Source organism: Sus scrofa, chromosome X (assembly GCF_054392235.1).
Source record: "Sus scrofa isolate SSC_HxYL_T2T_F1_AM1 chromosome X, Sscrofa_HxYL_maternal_Yorkshire_Landrace_v2.0, whole genome shotgun sequence".
NCBI classification, from domain to species: Eukaryota; Metazoa; Chordata; class Mammalia; order Artiodactyla; family Suidae; genus Sus; species Sus scrofa.
The window spans coordinates 101319062-101334425 of NC_139401.1; the positions used below are offsets into that span (position 1 = coordinate 101319062).

The following is a 15364-nucleotide window of genomic DNA, read 5'->3' on the forward strand; positions in this document are numbered from 1 at the left end:
TACACAATGCTTGTCCAATACTTCTTGCACACACATTTCTATTGCTTCCTGGATTATCTGTCTTTGTGAGCATCCAGAGGGCGGGGACTAGGCCTGTTTGACTTGACTTTTGGGGAAACGAGCTCAGAGTCCCATCACTCCATTGCATATAAAAGAACGTGTACAAGAGGTTACTGATTCACTGGATTCAATTAATTTTCTCGGTGCTATCGAAGAGAAGTCGTGGCTGTTAAATGAAATGAAATGAATTGAAATAAAACTAATCACAGGTTGTAAATAGTTTAGCTCCAATTGCGAGGCAGCTTTTAAACACAGGCTGCTTATCCTTTGTGTCGTCCGTCCCTAGGGATTTTCATACTCCATCCTCAGCTTCTTTGGGACCTGCCTCCCTCTCTGTAATGTGGATGGATGGCACCCAAGCATTTTCTGTCTGAGCAGCGGAAATGATAAGCGCTCATGTTGAGCTGGTGGATCATTCACACCCAGGGTAGCTTCAGAACACCTTGCCCAATAGATGAGTCCTTAAGCCCCTAAACCTTTCTATAATTTATTTGGCTTCCTTTTTTTTTTCTTTCTTTTTTTTTTTGACAGTGCCCAAGGCATGCAGAAGTTCCTAGGCCAGGGATGGAACCTGCACTACAGCAGTGACAACCCCAGATCCTTAACCACTAGGCCACCAGGGAACTCCACTTATTTGCCTTTCTGATTCAGAAACTTTGAAACTAACCCAGGAGAAAGTGTGAGGTTTTATGTTGTTCTGGTTTTTTTTGTGCCTTCCTTTTGTGTGTGTTTTGACAAAGTAAGATTGTTTGAAAAACTGCTACCCCTTTCCCTAGGAGCTTTGTTAATGACCTGTTAGGTAAATGGCCTAGTCCATTTCTCTGGGCCAGTATAAAATCAGCTTTGGGTTCAAAGTTCATCCAAAAAGGTCCAAGGAGAGAATCTGCTTAGAGGAAAATGTATTTGATTATTATGTTTCGTTTTTCAGTACAAGTAGGTTTTCCAAAAGTTGCAGAAAACGTCCACCTAATCTTCAAGTGCTGAATTATTTTTAAAGGCCATTTTTTAAACAAGAGATTTCTGAGTGTTGGAAAATGAAGGTGTTATTTAAAAATAAAGTGTTGGATTGTAGCCAGTCAAAATCCCTGGACCAGAAAATGGCTTTTCAATTTAGCCAGTCTGTTTTAATCCAGGTTATCTCAAGGCTCTGCTAAAGCAGCCATGAGGTTGCTCCCCAACCCCACTGTCACCCCCAGCCTTCTAAATCAGCATGCATAGAGATGCACAGCAGCCAAGAAAGACGTTCTGAGGCAGGGACTGGCCTCAACTCCTAATATGGTCAGATTGCAATTAACCAGAAAGCTGAGGGTCATCAGGCCTGTTTTTGTCTTAATCTTCTCAGAGTTGATGAAAAGTCTTGCTTACGCGTAGGAATGCAGCTGTCTGTCTTTGAAATCGTGGAGTTCTGATGACGAGATCCCTGGCCCGCATCAGAACCAAATTTGGCTGCGGGATGGGCTCTTTCGCAGAATCTTTTTCTCCGCCCCCAAATATCCCTTGCTTCTCTTCCTCTCTCCCCAAACCTGCAGTGGCTCCTATGATTTCAGCTGTGCCATTCATTCCTACGTGGTGCAGACCCCTTAAAGGAAGCAATGCATGAAATGGCTAAGAGAAGAAGCCAATCAGATTTCCTTTTACCCAGACCTAGGAAAGAACCAGGCAGCAACCTTAGTGAGTTCCTTTGGCCTCTGGGTGGCTGGGAGAAGTCTCAGAAAGGAAGAATGGAACTCAGGAGGGGAAAGAACATATTAAGATTAGTTTTTAGGGGTTCCCGTTGTGGCTCAGTGGTTAACGAATCCGACTAGGAACCATGAGGTTTCGGGTTCGATCCCTGGCCTCGTTCAGTGGGTTAAGGATCCGTCGTTGCCGTGAGCTGTGGTGTAGGTTGCAGACGCGGCTCAGATCTGGTGTTGCTGTGGCTCCGGTAGGCCGGCGGCTACAGCTCCGATGAGACCCCTAGCCTGGGAACCTCCATATGCTGCAGGGGCGGCCCTAAAAAGAAAAAAAAAAGATTAGTTTTTAAATTTTGTTTAAGACAATCCTGTCGCATCCATGGATCATTGTCTTAAACTATAGAAGGAGGACTTGGATGTCAACATGTATTGTATGGGGGGCAGGCTTTGAAAAGAAATGGAATATAGTAAAACAAAAACAAAAAACCACAACGTATTGTTTGAAGCTGCTGTTATGAGGATTCTAGATCATTCAGAGTTTACTAAAACTCGAAGGGCTTCGAGGGCTATAACTAGAACACCACCCTTTCACCATTACCCCCCTCTACCAGCCAAATCCAAATAGAGCCTGAGGCGAAGCCTGGTAACTCCTCAGCTCCCCACCCCCAACACAGCTTTGATAAATGTCTGATAATTTCAACTAGCGCGCAGTGAGAATGATGCTCGGCCTTGCTACCTCCCTCTCTCAAGAACTGAATGAGGGGGCGTTTGCTTTTTAAATGACAAAAAAGCTGGGTTAAGAGTTCTTTCTGGCCTTACATGGGTGGTGAAAATTAAAAAGGGTCAAAGACGATCCCAAGATTAGTGGGAAAGTACACCCTCCTCCCGATTACAAAGACGCCCCACGTCTTTCTAAAGGGAACGGGCAAATTACCATGGAAATCTGCCCCAACTGGCAGTGCTCAAGTAAGAGTCAGAGCCTTTGTTAGCAGGGGTTTGTGGGGGCCCCGCACCGCAGTGAACAGAGTTAAGCCTCACTAATTCCCTGAATGGGGGAAAGGCCAATCTCGATTTGTAAGAAGCTTGCATTTGAAAATATGTTTAAAGAAATGCCGTGTTATTATTTCCACAAACCCGCAGTCAAACTGCTGGCTGGGGTCTGTGCGCTGAGCTGCGGAGACTCTTAAGGCCTTGAACAAACAGATAAGGACTGTAATTAGCATATTGGTCATTTGAATGCAAAGTGCAGTTGGAGTGGCGCTTAAAAACGGCACGTTAGCCTAGTCCCCTAGCGGGCTGTCACTTTTCTAGCTTTATAGTATTAATTTGCCTAGCAACCTGCCCCCTTTCCTTTTTGGCAGTAAACTTTAGCCTGGCATGTCAGAATTCGTTAAATTTCCCATTTTAGCTTCTGGAATGAATAAGAAGGGGAGGGACGGCACCACTTGTAAAAATCAACAATGAACATGTTTTAAACTTTGATTTTAACTGCCCTTAAAACTCATCGGTTAATTCATATTCCTTATTTACTAGATAGGACCTGTCTTCTCTCGGTTGATCAAAAGGGGAGGGGGACAGGCTGTTTTGGATGCTCCCTCCCCCACAAGCGACCTGATCAAGTGAACAGCAGAGAACATTGCCTATAACCAGTTCCTGGATTATAACAAAATAAGGATTGATTATGAGGCTCAACAGGTGCTTAATTATACGGAACAACAGCACATTGAGATCTGCATCTATTAACGGCGTCTGTGACAGTCAGCGGATCCTGTGTGCACGTACTAACTTGCGTTTTTAAACTCACACTTGAGACCACTTAATTTGAAGTGTGACTGAGTTGTGTTTGGGAAGGGGGAAAAAAGGAGCTAGAGAGATGAATACAGCTGCAGTTTTACCCACATATTCAGAGTCTACATCACTTTGTTATGCACGTGGAAGAAAAGGGCTATTTTTTTTCCCAAGTCGAACAAACAAACCATCTGGCAGTTTAGGGTGGGGATTGCAGGAAAAAGCTGGGGGAAGCCTCAGGGAGAACCCAATTTAAATGCCTGTCCCTTGGGAAAATTCCCCAATTGTATTTTCTGGCCCCGAGAGAGATGGCAAGAGAGGTTATTCACTAACTTAAGGAAAAAAGATAATCCTTAAGTAATGAAATCATGACTGTAGTGGTTCCCAGACTTTGCTGCACAGTAGAATCACAGGAGATTAGAGACGATTTTTAAAAAACCCTGATGCCTAGATTCATGCCATACAATTAAATCAGAGCCTCGGGGTGGGGGTAAGGCACCAGTATTTTATAAAGATCACTACATGATTCTACGTGCAGTAAATTGGGAACCACTGCCCTAAAGCTTTCCTGCTTTATGTGCATTTGATGTATATTTCATCTTCCCAGTTGCCCTAAGTAAGAGGTGCTCTTAGATCTCCATTTCACAGATGAGGAAACCGAGGTTTGGAAAGGCTAATAAAGTTGCCCAGGGTCTCCAGGTTATTAAACAGTAAACTTGGAATATGAATATCAGCAGTTTAATTTCAGAGCCTTGGGTGTTGCACTTTTGTGCAATACTGTCCCTTTGGGCTTTTGTCCCTGGATCCAGTACATTCCTACAAATCTGATAGATGACAGTCCCACGTCCATCCAGTGAAAAGTCATCGGGCACCTACCATGAAAATCTCAGTTTAGATGTAGTGTGTGACTCTAGGTAGATTCAAGGAAATATGGCTAACTCCTGAGCATTCGAGGGGCCTTCCTTGTAGCCGTAGATTATTGTGTTACTTATGTTAAAGCTTAATCACCCAAAGACTACCAGAGACAAGACTGTAGTTGGAGAAAGCCAAATGCATTGACCTGATGCATTGGGAAAGTGCATTCCAGAGGCACCCTAGGATGCCACTCTTGAAAAGAGGAAGGAGGGTCTTGCCAAAATGTTGGCTGCCTCTGTACACTGATGCCAAATACAAATGCCGAGACAAAGTTAGAGGACACTGAAAAAGTCACTTCAGTTTTCAGACAAAGAGGGGAAACCAGCAGGCTAGTGCCTCAAGGAAGGAGCCCCCTGGTTGGACGGTGGGACAGGGTAATGAGGAGTCTTAGAGAAGGAGCGGGCTATGATCAGCTCGTGGACATTTTCCTGATTGTGGGTGGGGAGGTAATTGGGAGTTAGCATCACCAACCTTCTGGTTCCAGTCATCAACCTTCTGGTTCCAACCGGTCTGAGGTCTATGTGTGTATGGGCAGTATACAGTTGACTTCTTCCACCTGGTGGGGCTTCAGCACCTGCTCAGAATATTATCTATAGTCTTTGAAGAACTAACTAAAGGCCCTTGACTTTGTTGAATGGCTAAACTCTCATTATTCTGTCTTGCTTGACTGTCTTCTTTTTTCTCTGTGTTTTCTCCCTTCTCTGATTAAATTGATTCTTTGACTAAAGTTTTCCTATAGATGAAAAGGCCGGTGGAAGTTCCCATTGTGGCTCAGTGGACACGAATCTGACTAGTATCCAAGAGGACACAGGTTTGATTCCTGGCCTCGTTCAGTGAGTTAAGGATCTGGTGTTGCCGTGAGCTGTGGTGGAGGTTGCAGACGTGGCTCGGATCCCGCGTTGCTGTGGCTATGGGGTAGGCCCGCAGCTGCAGCTCTGATTCGACCCCTAGCCTGGGAACCTCCCTATGCTGTGGGCATGGCCCTAACATGACCAAAAAACCGGCAGGTGGGGATCCACTCTGGGAAGACCTGGCAGGTTCCTGCTCAGTTACAAGGGGACATCTTTCGCAGTGTTTGGGTTCCCGCTGAAGGATGTGGAGGTGGGTCTAAGGAAGCCAGGACCTCTGATTCTCATGGATTGATGGTAGTTTCTAACATGGGATCAGGAGAAGGGGGGGTTGAGTAGGAATGGGGGACTGTCATTAGGAGGCAAGGGTGGCTTAGTAATTGGTTATTCCCAGTAACATATGAGGATAGCAAAGCAGGCTTGGGCTGTCCCTGGCAAGAAAGTAGTAGTCACTCAGAGAAGCTGGAGGTCATTATGGAATTGTACAAGTGCTGTGTAACCTTGGGAGAAACAGTGGTTTCTGTTAACTTTGCAGCTGGCTTTGTTTGCGGCTTTATTTGTGCCTCCTCCCAGCCTTTTTGGTTCTTAGTCCAAGCGGATTTTTCTCTCTTTCAGTTCCAGGCAAGTTTCAACTCTCAGATTTTGGCCTTTTTTTCAGAAGAAAAGGGCCGGGGGGTGGGTGAGGGGTGACATTCAGATCTGCAATGAATAGTTTTTCTACTTTTCAGCTGAGTTGGTAAATTATTTAATGGGAGAGTGCATGTAAAATTGGTGAATTCTGAAAAAGGCATGTATGGCAGTTACTAGTACTATATCAATGTCAACTTTCAGGGGTTTGACAATGTACTCTGGCTATGTAACATAAAATAATACAATAAATCAAGATTTGGGTGAAAACTTGTCCAAGGATACCTGGGAACTCTCTGTCCTATTTCTGCAACTTCTTGTGAGCCTTGAACTATTTCAAAATCTAAAAAAGCTATAGAAGATGTATAGCAGAAGAACAGGTTTCTGTTGATCATCCTAATAAGGCTTTTTAAAGTGAGTGTGGCTTTATCTATTCTCTTCACCCCCAAGAATCCAAAATTGGTTGTGTCAACATTCTCTTATATGTCGCTGGACTTTTTCAAAAAAAATTTCTTAGGGCCACACCCACGGCATATGGACGTTCCCAGGATAGGAGTCGAATCGGAGCTACAGCTGCTATTTGAGGTGGTGTCTGAGCCTCGTCTGCGACCCACACTGCAGCTCAAAGGCAAGGCCCGATCCTTAACTCACTGAGCAAGGCCAGGGATCCAACCTGCATCCTCATGGATACCAGACGGGTTCGTTACTGCTGAGCCACAATGGGAACTCCCTGTGTCGCTGGGTCTGAATACGGTACCCAGTCGTGATGCCAGTCAACATCCATGTCTACCAGATACAGATCCCTCTGGGGTTATCAATATGAGACCAGTTTGTGCATCATCAGAGATGCCAGTTGAGTAGGATCTGGGAATAGGAGTTAAATATCACTAGGTAGGGAAAGGAGAGAGAAAGCTGTGCTAGGCAAAAGGAAGAGCAGGAGGCAAGGCCCAGAGGTATGAAAGGCAAAGCGTATCAGGGGAACAGATGTTGGTTTGACGGAGCTGACACTTGGGGTATAAGGGAGGACTGGGGAAGAAGAACCTGGAAAGATGGTTTAGAGCTGGAGTATAACAGTCTGGATGTGATTCTTCTCTCTCTGGAATCAAGGATGTTCCTTGTAGTACTTCCTACCCCTGTCTTATATCACAATTACCTGGCTGTGTATTTTTTTTTTTCTCTCCAACTAGATCCCAAGTTTTTTGAGGAGAATGGTCTAGGTTTGGTTCATCTTTGTAGCATCTGTAGCACCTAGCTATGTGCTTTGCCCTTAGTAGATGCTAATAAAATTGTCCTCGGAATGAATCACATATCACAAAGGTGCAGTTGAGATTCTCTCCTAAGAACATCTGGAGCCCTAAGATAATGTAACATGAGGTGTCTACCTCTGGAGAAATGAAAGCGTCAGGGAGAAAAGCACACAACCCCTCCTCCTCATGCTCCCTTTGTGCCAGGCTTTGGTGACTAGGTATGGCCATGCCCTGCTGCGTTTGACACATGCCCTCTGTTGGCCCTGGGGCCATGCCACGATGCTGTCTTTTGAAGGGAGGTCATGTGCCTTGCCCTAATCAACTTAGCTTTCCCCTCACACTTCCCTCTGCTCAGCTTTGCTGGACGGTTGCAGAGATGCCTCGCCCCTCCGCCACCTGTTCCTCAGGTCTCGGAATTATGGCGAATACCATGGTTTAGATGGGGACCCGCACGTGATCGGTAAGGAGCGCCTCAAGAAGGACGTTTTCTCCAGGATCTGGCTGACACACGTACGAGAGCTGAGGGGATCTCTCCCACGCCCGTTGGTGATTGCTTCCCCCCTTCACCTCCTGAAAGAAATGTTCTATTGCTCACCACTTCCGATGAGTTGGATGTGGGGATGGGGCCACTTCTGTTCCTGACAACCTCATTATGTGGTTATCAGGAGCAGACACTGCCCAGGTTGTCACGACAACCAGCAATGATTCAAAGCTTCCCTGAAAGGTCTGTATCTCTGGCAAATAATCAGCCTTTCGCTCTCAGCAGATGCTGAACTGAACAGCCAATCACAGGTGAGCTGAGAAAGCATGACATCATAGTCCAGCCGGCCCAAAGGAAAAAAAAAAAATAAGATTTGGTTTTCTCTTTCTCGCCTTGGTCCTTTGTCCCCTAGAATTTGTCCTCCACTTTCTCGTTCTCTCTCTCTCTTTTTTTCCTGGTAAAATGGAGAGAGCCATGAAACCAACTTTGCAAATTCAGTTTATCCTGCAGCCTGACTTGGGGTTGGGCAGTGCACGGATCGGAGTGTGTGTGGAACGAACGTATAATGTGATCCACTTAGGAGTGAAATCAAACAGAGCATCAGCTCAATTAGATAATGCGGTTTGATACGTAGGGCCATGAAAGTGGGGCCAATTAAAACAACCAAGTCAGAGGAGAGGAACTTCCTAATTCTCATATTAATTCATCCACAGCCACCTGCATTTAATTGTCTTCTTCGGCTTTTCCTTTGCTAACTCCCTGGTGAAGGGGAGGAGGGCAGAGGCTGTGGGCTTCTGAAAGCTCCTGGATTCTACAGGGCAGGTCTCTAATGGGCCCTAATTATAGTGAAGGAAGGTGAGGAAACCATCCTCCCCCAGTCCCACGTTGCACAAGGGAGAAAAATGAAAGCTGAGGGAAATCTGAGTCTTGCCCAAGTTTTCCTAGCTGGAGACCAAACTAGAATCTGGGTCTCCAGATGCCCTCGCCAGAACTCTGAAGACCCACGAGGATGGTGTTTGCCTAGCCTCAGTTCCCCAGTCTCTGGTTTCAGGGGATGTAGGATGAGACCTGTGCCCAGCAGGCTACTCACTACGTTGCCTCTTACAGGCCAGCTGGAGCCCCTCCTGATTAAAGCGGAAGGTGGGAGGGATGGGAAGTGGGGGGGGTGTTTGACCACAGTGATAACAAGTAAGTTAGAGTGAGCAGGCTGGGCTGAAAGAGGAGTGGGCGCTGTGCTCGCAGCCAGTGCCTTGTATAGAGCTGCCAAGCCAGGTTCTTTTGCATTCAGAGCAGGGGGTTTAAAGTGCAGCTGCTATAGCAAAAGCTGTGAAGACTGAGAGCCACAGAGACCCAGAGTATACTCCTGGGACTAATTTCTGGCTGTAGGACTTGAGGCAGGGTGGGAAGGGAGTCAGGATAACCAGGCTGCTTTCACCCAGTGGGTGGTACACTCCTGCCCAGTGTCCAGTGCCTGTCCAGGTCTGGCTCAGCTCAGCCTGGCACGTCATAGCCTTTATCGCCACACCTGAACCATGGACCTGGCATTCACATGTCTTTGGGGATGGCAGGGGGGGTTTTGTTGGTTGGTTTTGGTTTTGTTTTTTCTTAACCCCAAGGAGGCTCTATTTAATGTTTTTAATGTTTCCTCTTTTTAATGTTTCCTACACACAAAATACTGTGCATCGTAACAAATGTATGAATGATGTAGAAGCATATCAAGAAAACAGAGTCCGGAGTTCCTCTCGTGCCGCAGTGGTTAATGAATCGGACTAGGAACCATGAGGTGGCGGGTTCGATCCCTGGCCTTGCTCAGTGTTTTAGGGATCCAGCATTGCCGTGAGCTGTGGTGTAGGTGGCAGACGTGGCTTGGATCCCACGTTGCTGTGGCTCTGGTGTAGGCCGATGGCTACAGCTCCGATTAGACCCCTAGCCTGGGAACCTCCATATGCCATGGGATCGGCCCTAGAAAAGGCAAAAAGACAAAAAAAGAAAAAGAAAACAGAGTCCCCCACCACACACATATATATGCATGTCTTCCTTCTTACCTTTTCATTTCCCAGAGTAACTGTATTAGCAGTTTTGTGTGTGTAATTCCAGCTTAAACACACACACACACACACTTTTTTTAGAGAAAAATAAAATAGTTATAGACATACTGTTCCACACCTTTTTCCACTCAAGAATGTGTCAAAAAAGTGTATAGAAATACACACTACACTATTTCAATACACAGGATTTTTAGCGGATATATAATATTCCACAATATGTCTATACCATGATTTATTGAGCAGTTCTCATAGGAGGGACATTTAGGTTGTCCTTTATGCAAGATTTTTTCATTCTTACATAAGATTCAGCAGTGAACATACCTGAACATATCTTGGTATATTGTTATGCATATATCCATAGGCACATTTCTTGAGTCCAAATTGCTTGGTCAAGTGGCACACACATGAAAAATGGCCAAAGTTTTGCCAACTTGTCTCCCAGAAGGCAGTGCCATTTGACATTCCCATCAATGGTATATGAAGAGTGAACAGTGTTCTCTTTAGTCAGGATTTGGCTGGCACAGTTTGAAGATACTCATTTTGGTTTACACCTGCTGCTACAAGCCCCACTCCAGAGCCTCTCAAGTCTCATGTAAAGGGCTGCTTGGGCTGGAGGGAGCCAAAGGAGAAATACAACTGACGTTGCCATGCAGGGTGGTAGAAAGAACAGGACTCAGAGTGGGAGACCTGCTTTCTTTCTTTCTTTTCTTTCTTTCTTTCTTTCTTTTTTGGTCTTTTTGGCTTTTCTTGAGCCACTCCCGTGGCATATGGAAGTTCCTGGGCTAGGGGTTTAATCGGAGCTGTAGCCGCTGGCCTTCGCCGGAGCCACAGCAATGCGGGATCCGAGCCACGTCTGCAACCCACACCACAGCTCACGGCAACGTCAGATCCTTAACCCACTGAGCAAGGGCAGGGATCGAACCCGCAACCTCATGGTTCCTAGTCGGATTCGTTAACCACTGCACCACAACAGGAACTCCAAAATCTGCTTTCTAGGACCTTCTCTCTAAGGCATTGAACAGGCTACTTATAACCCCTGGACCTCCATTCGCTCGTCTAAGAAGGGCAGGTCACAATAATTGTCACAGTTCACTGTGGTGGTGATTGTGAGGATCACACCGGGAGACACAGAAGTGGTGTGTAACCTAAGGAGCAGGATACACATGCCAAGTGGTTATTATGGTAGTGTCGTCGTACCCTTAAATTGATGAGCTTGGGGAAGGGAGCAAGGGAGAGTGGGAGGTGATGAACACAGAAGAAATCTTTAAGACATGTCGGTGTCCCTGCGAGTCCCCATGCAGTTACCCTATATTCCTGGAGAACAAACTCCAGAAGCAGTAGAGACTGCTCTATGGTATCATGTGAATGATGTGTTGGACCTGAGTCCTAAGTTCAGTCTTCTTTCTATGACACCACTCTGCTTTAATTTGTCAAGCACCTAAAGGGATTTTGGCCCCATGCTAGTTTCTGTAATCACCAGGGCGAGAAGAAATACATGCATGAAACACTGAAATAACCATGTGCGGTGACTGCATAAATAGCTCTGAGTTATAGCTGAGGTATAGGGGAAGATTAGAGTGAAATCAAATACCTTTTAATTACAATTTAAATCAATAGCCTAGACGACCCAAGTTAAATCATTAGCCAGGAAAATCCAGTTATATCTTTCTATTTCTTTTGTAAAAAATGTTGTTGTTGTTTAAAATTACCCAAACAAGTGCATTTTACAAATCAGAGATGTGGCATTAAGGAAAGGACATTCATTTGTATCAATGATTTTTAGATTACTTTTACCATAATGTAAAAACAAAAAATCAATGCGATGGGCTACTCTTTTTTAACTCCAAAGTTAATTAAAAAGATATCTGTAAAATCATTAGAAGCAGAACCGTCCTGACTTCAACCAATTAATCAAGGATTTGAGGGGAACTGTGATCAGAGTTTTTGCATTAGAAGACAATAACCAGCACACCAAAAAAAAAAAAAACCAAAAAAAACACCTATTTCAAAATGCCTGATTTAAAAGGAAAATCGAGGAGTTCCCGTTGTGGCTCAGGGGATTGAGAACCTGACATAGTGTCCATGAGGATGCGGGTTCAATTCCTGTCCTTGCTCAGTGGATTAAGGGTCTGGCGTTGCTGCAAACTGTGGCATAGGTCAAAGATATGGCTTGGATCCAGCATTGCTGTAGCGTAGGCTGGCAGCTGTAGCTCCGATTCGACCCCTAGCCTGGGAATGTCCATGTGCCACAGGTGCGGCCGTAAAAAGAAAAAGAAAAAATCAAGCTGCTATACTCAGATTTTTTGCAAAGCAAATATTGTATTTTAACAAAATCAGTAATGACACATATTACATTTTTAAAAAGTAAGGGCTTTGTACTCAGATCTAGACACAAATCCCAGCTCTGCAAAGTTCATGTAATACTTGTGTATGCACAAATACATTTTTAAATTGAGGAAAATAAACAGTAAACTGCAAAGTGATCCCTAAAAATGTCTGGAGTATGTAGTTTACTTAGTCTTTGCCTCCCTCTTTCCTGCTTTGTCATAGACCCCGAAGGGTCATTGTTGCCCTTTTCCCAATTCCTGGTATCATCACAATTTAAAATGAATTAGTCCACGAGTTCCCATCGTGGCTCAGCAGTTAGCGAACCTGACTAGCATCCATGACGACGTGGGTTCAATTCCTGGCCTCACTCAGTGGGTTAAGGATCTGGCGTTGCCATGAGCTGTGGTTGCAGACGCGGCTCGGATCCCGCATTGCTGTGGCTCTGGTGTAGGCTGGCGGCTACAGTTCCAATTAGAACCCTAGCCTGGGAACCTCTGTATGCTGCAGGAGTGGCCCTAGAAAGACCAAAAGACCATAAATAAATAAATAAAACAAAATGAATTATTCCAAAGAAGCATCACTAGTCTCCAGCTTCCCTAGATCCAGTCTCTGGTGAATCTAGAGGCCTGTTGTGTGACTTTTCCTGAAAAGACCCTGGCAGATGTATGAGCTCACTCTTGGTCTTGAAATGTATTTTGTTGGCATTATGGAGAAATAATTATGATTATTATGATTTACAATTATGATTGCTGGATGTTATGCAGTGTTGAGAAAATTGAATAAAAGCATACTTGACCATTTAAGTATGTGAGGATACATTTATCTCTGTAAAAAGAAGTTTGAAAGTGAAGACGAAAAATCACCCATAATCCTACTTCTTTAACTCAACTATTATAATTGTATGTTCTTCTCTGATTTTTTTGCAGGCATATTTTGCATCATTATAATTCGAATGTACTTATTATTTTGCATTTTTTGTCATTTTTGATGACAGCTTACTGTCTCGTTGCTGGGATTTACCCTAATTTACATAATCTAGCCAAATCCTAGAGCAGATGGATTTTGGAGTAGCAAGAGATGATATTTTAAGTTAGATTTTAGAAGGCTTTCAATATCAGCAAAAATGTAAACTTTTTCCTTAAAGACAAGAGATGCCATGGGAGGTTTTAGGCGAAGGATGGACATGGAAAGCCACATCTTAATGGTGGTTAATATAATGACTAATATAGATCGATAAATAGATATAGATAGTATAGTCATTTAAAGTAGATGATCCTCTTTTGTATAATGCTTGTTAAAAATGTGTGTTTTATGTGCAGAAGAGTGCTTTCCCCTCTCTAGATTGCCATCTCTTTGAATCCCACTGCCACATCTGCCTCTCTCAGTTTACCGTGGATTCCAGAGACTCCATCAGTGCAACCTGCTTGGCTGACAGGTGGTGTCCCAAATCCAAACCATCCCCCCCTCCCCCCGTAAAGCGTGCTTGTGTAGCTGGACAGATTTCCTCCCCTGAAAATATATCTGAAATCCCAGTCTTCCTGAGGGGGGCAGTTGAGGATGCTCTCGAAATAGCCACCTCCCCTCGCACTGTCAGGTGCGCCTCTTGCTCCATGTCCCCACCTCTGTCTAGACAACCCTGACTGTGTAGAAGTTTCCATCCCCTTTTCCTTTCCCTCTCCCTGTTCCCTCCCCTTCATTTTTTTTTTTTTTTTTTCCTCCCCGGCGCTTCCTGCCTGGAAACAAAAGATTGGTCCTCCGTAGCCCACTCAGGGTGATTTTAGTTTTCTGCTCCGGCTCTGATTGGCCTCCGCGCGGTGCAGAGCCCGGGTGACGTCATAGCGGAGCAGGGCGAGGGAGCGGTTGCCGAGCAGGGCTCGACCGCAGGCGGGCAGCTGTGGGCAGCGGACCGTCTGGGGTCTCGCGCAGGGGGCTGCAGCTTTCCCCGGCCTAGAGCGAGTGTGCGAGGCCGGGAGGAGAGCCGGGGCGGGGTGGGGGGTGGGGGGAGCGGGCCGAGCCCGGGGCTGCGGCTGCGGCTGCGGCCGCGGGGCTGCAGCTCCCCAGCCCCGCCAGCCAGCCCGAGCGCTCGGAGGGAGAGGAAAGGTCTGGACGGGGTGGCTGGACCAGTGGCAGGTAAATCCCGCGATGGATGGCACCCGGCTCGCTCTGGGGAAGCGGGTGGCGGCTGGGCTCTGCTTTTAGGCGGCTGGCAGATTTTCTGCCTTCCCTGATCCTCCTCCCGCTGTCGCGGCGCCCGGGCCTCGAGTCCCCTACGTGGCTCCCCGGGAGCCCAGCACCCGGCGCGCAGTGTGCACGATCCCGGCTCGCGGACGCGGACAAGTGGGTGTGTCGGAGTCATTCCCGGAGGACCTGGGCCCCTTCGCCGGGTCAAGCCCTAGACTCGCTTACTGGGGCCTGGGCCGCTGGAGGCAAAATCCGCCCCCAAAGCTACGTCAGGCTGTTAAGTCTCAGATCGTCTCCTCATCCCCCTCCCCCAGCCTGTGTAGCAGCGACGGCAGCCCCCCCCCCCCACACCCCCGAAAAGGGAGGGGGTGTGGCCGCGGCCCCTGCAAGTCCGGGGGAGGGGGAACAGTCGGACCAGAGCAAACAGAAAAAGTGAAGATTTTCTTAAACCGGCGCCTTTCCCTCTTTCTTTATCTCCTCCTCTCGCTTTTTTGCTGGTGGTGGTAGGGGGAGGGCAATGACAGGAGGACTCTTTTCTTCTCCTGTGGGGACTAGAATGATGCAATAATGTCCCTAGAAAGCCCGGGGTCCCTCAGTTGGCCTTTGTCTTTGTCTGGGGAGCAGGGTCATAAGGTCTGCTGCCCCCCCTTCCCTGTCCCCCTCAGCTTGCAGGGAGCTTTGCCCTCAGTCTGTGAACAGGCTCTGGAAAGAGCCCTGCCACACTTTCGGACGGATTGAACATTCTTGCTCTCTAGCAGGTCCTCCTTCCCTAGGTGGTGGTTGAGGAGTGGGGTGGGGGAGCGATGGGAGGGCGGTGCCCACAGGGAGGGAGCCAGAGGCCCCACTTGTTTTCTTGGTCCCACCTTCCAGAATCCAGTGCCAGACTCTGGACTTGAGGGTTCTAGGCTGTGATCTGTAGAAGCAAAGGAGAGAAGGGTGAGTGGCTTGGCTTGGGGAAGCACGAAGGGGGTGGTTGCAGTGCTATTTTTAAAAATGGTTTTCAGCAGGGAAGCCTTTAGCCATGTTAGTCTTGCTCCCTCCATGGTTTTGCAGACTCAAATCCAGGCCAACTGTATGGCTGTCTGAGGTGTTGGAACAGAAGGAGGTCCATTCCTGTTGGTGACAACACTGTGGCCCTGTTCTGGGATGACCAAGGTATAAGGTCAGT

The 15364-nt window shown here is 46.6% G+C and overlaps 1 protein-coding gene across 30 annotated transcripts in view; it reads left to right on the forward strand.

Annotated features, from left to right (window-relative positions):
• PAK3 (p21 (RAC1) activated kinase 3) overlaps positions 1-15364 on the forward strand; it is a 299369-nt gene that overhangs the window by 156219 nt on the left and 127786 nt on the right. For 9 of the 30 annotated variants that reach the window (XM_085008192.1, XM_085008193.1, XM_021080675.2 and 6 more), the window contains exons 1-3: positions 13870-14145; positions 15067-15132; positions 15250-15358. The exons of 10 other annotated variants lie outside the window; for them this stretch is intronic. The gene's annotated coding sequence lies outside the window, so the exon portion shown is untranslated. Of the gene's footprint in view, positions 1-13869; positions 14146-15066; positions 15133-15249; positions 15359-15364 lie in introns of those variants that run through there. 11 more of the 30 variants (XM_085008195.1, XM_085008194.1, XM_085008189.1 and 8 more) reach the window with 3 other exon arrangements.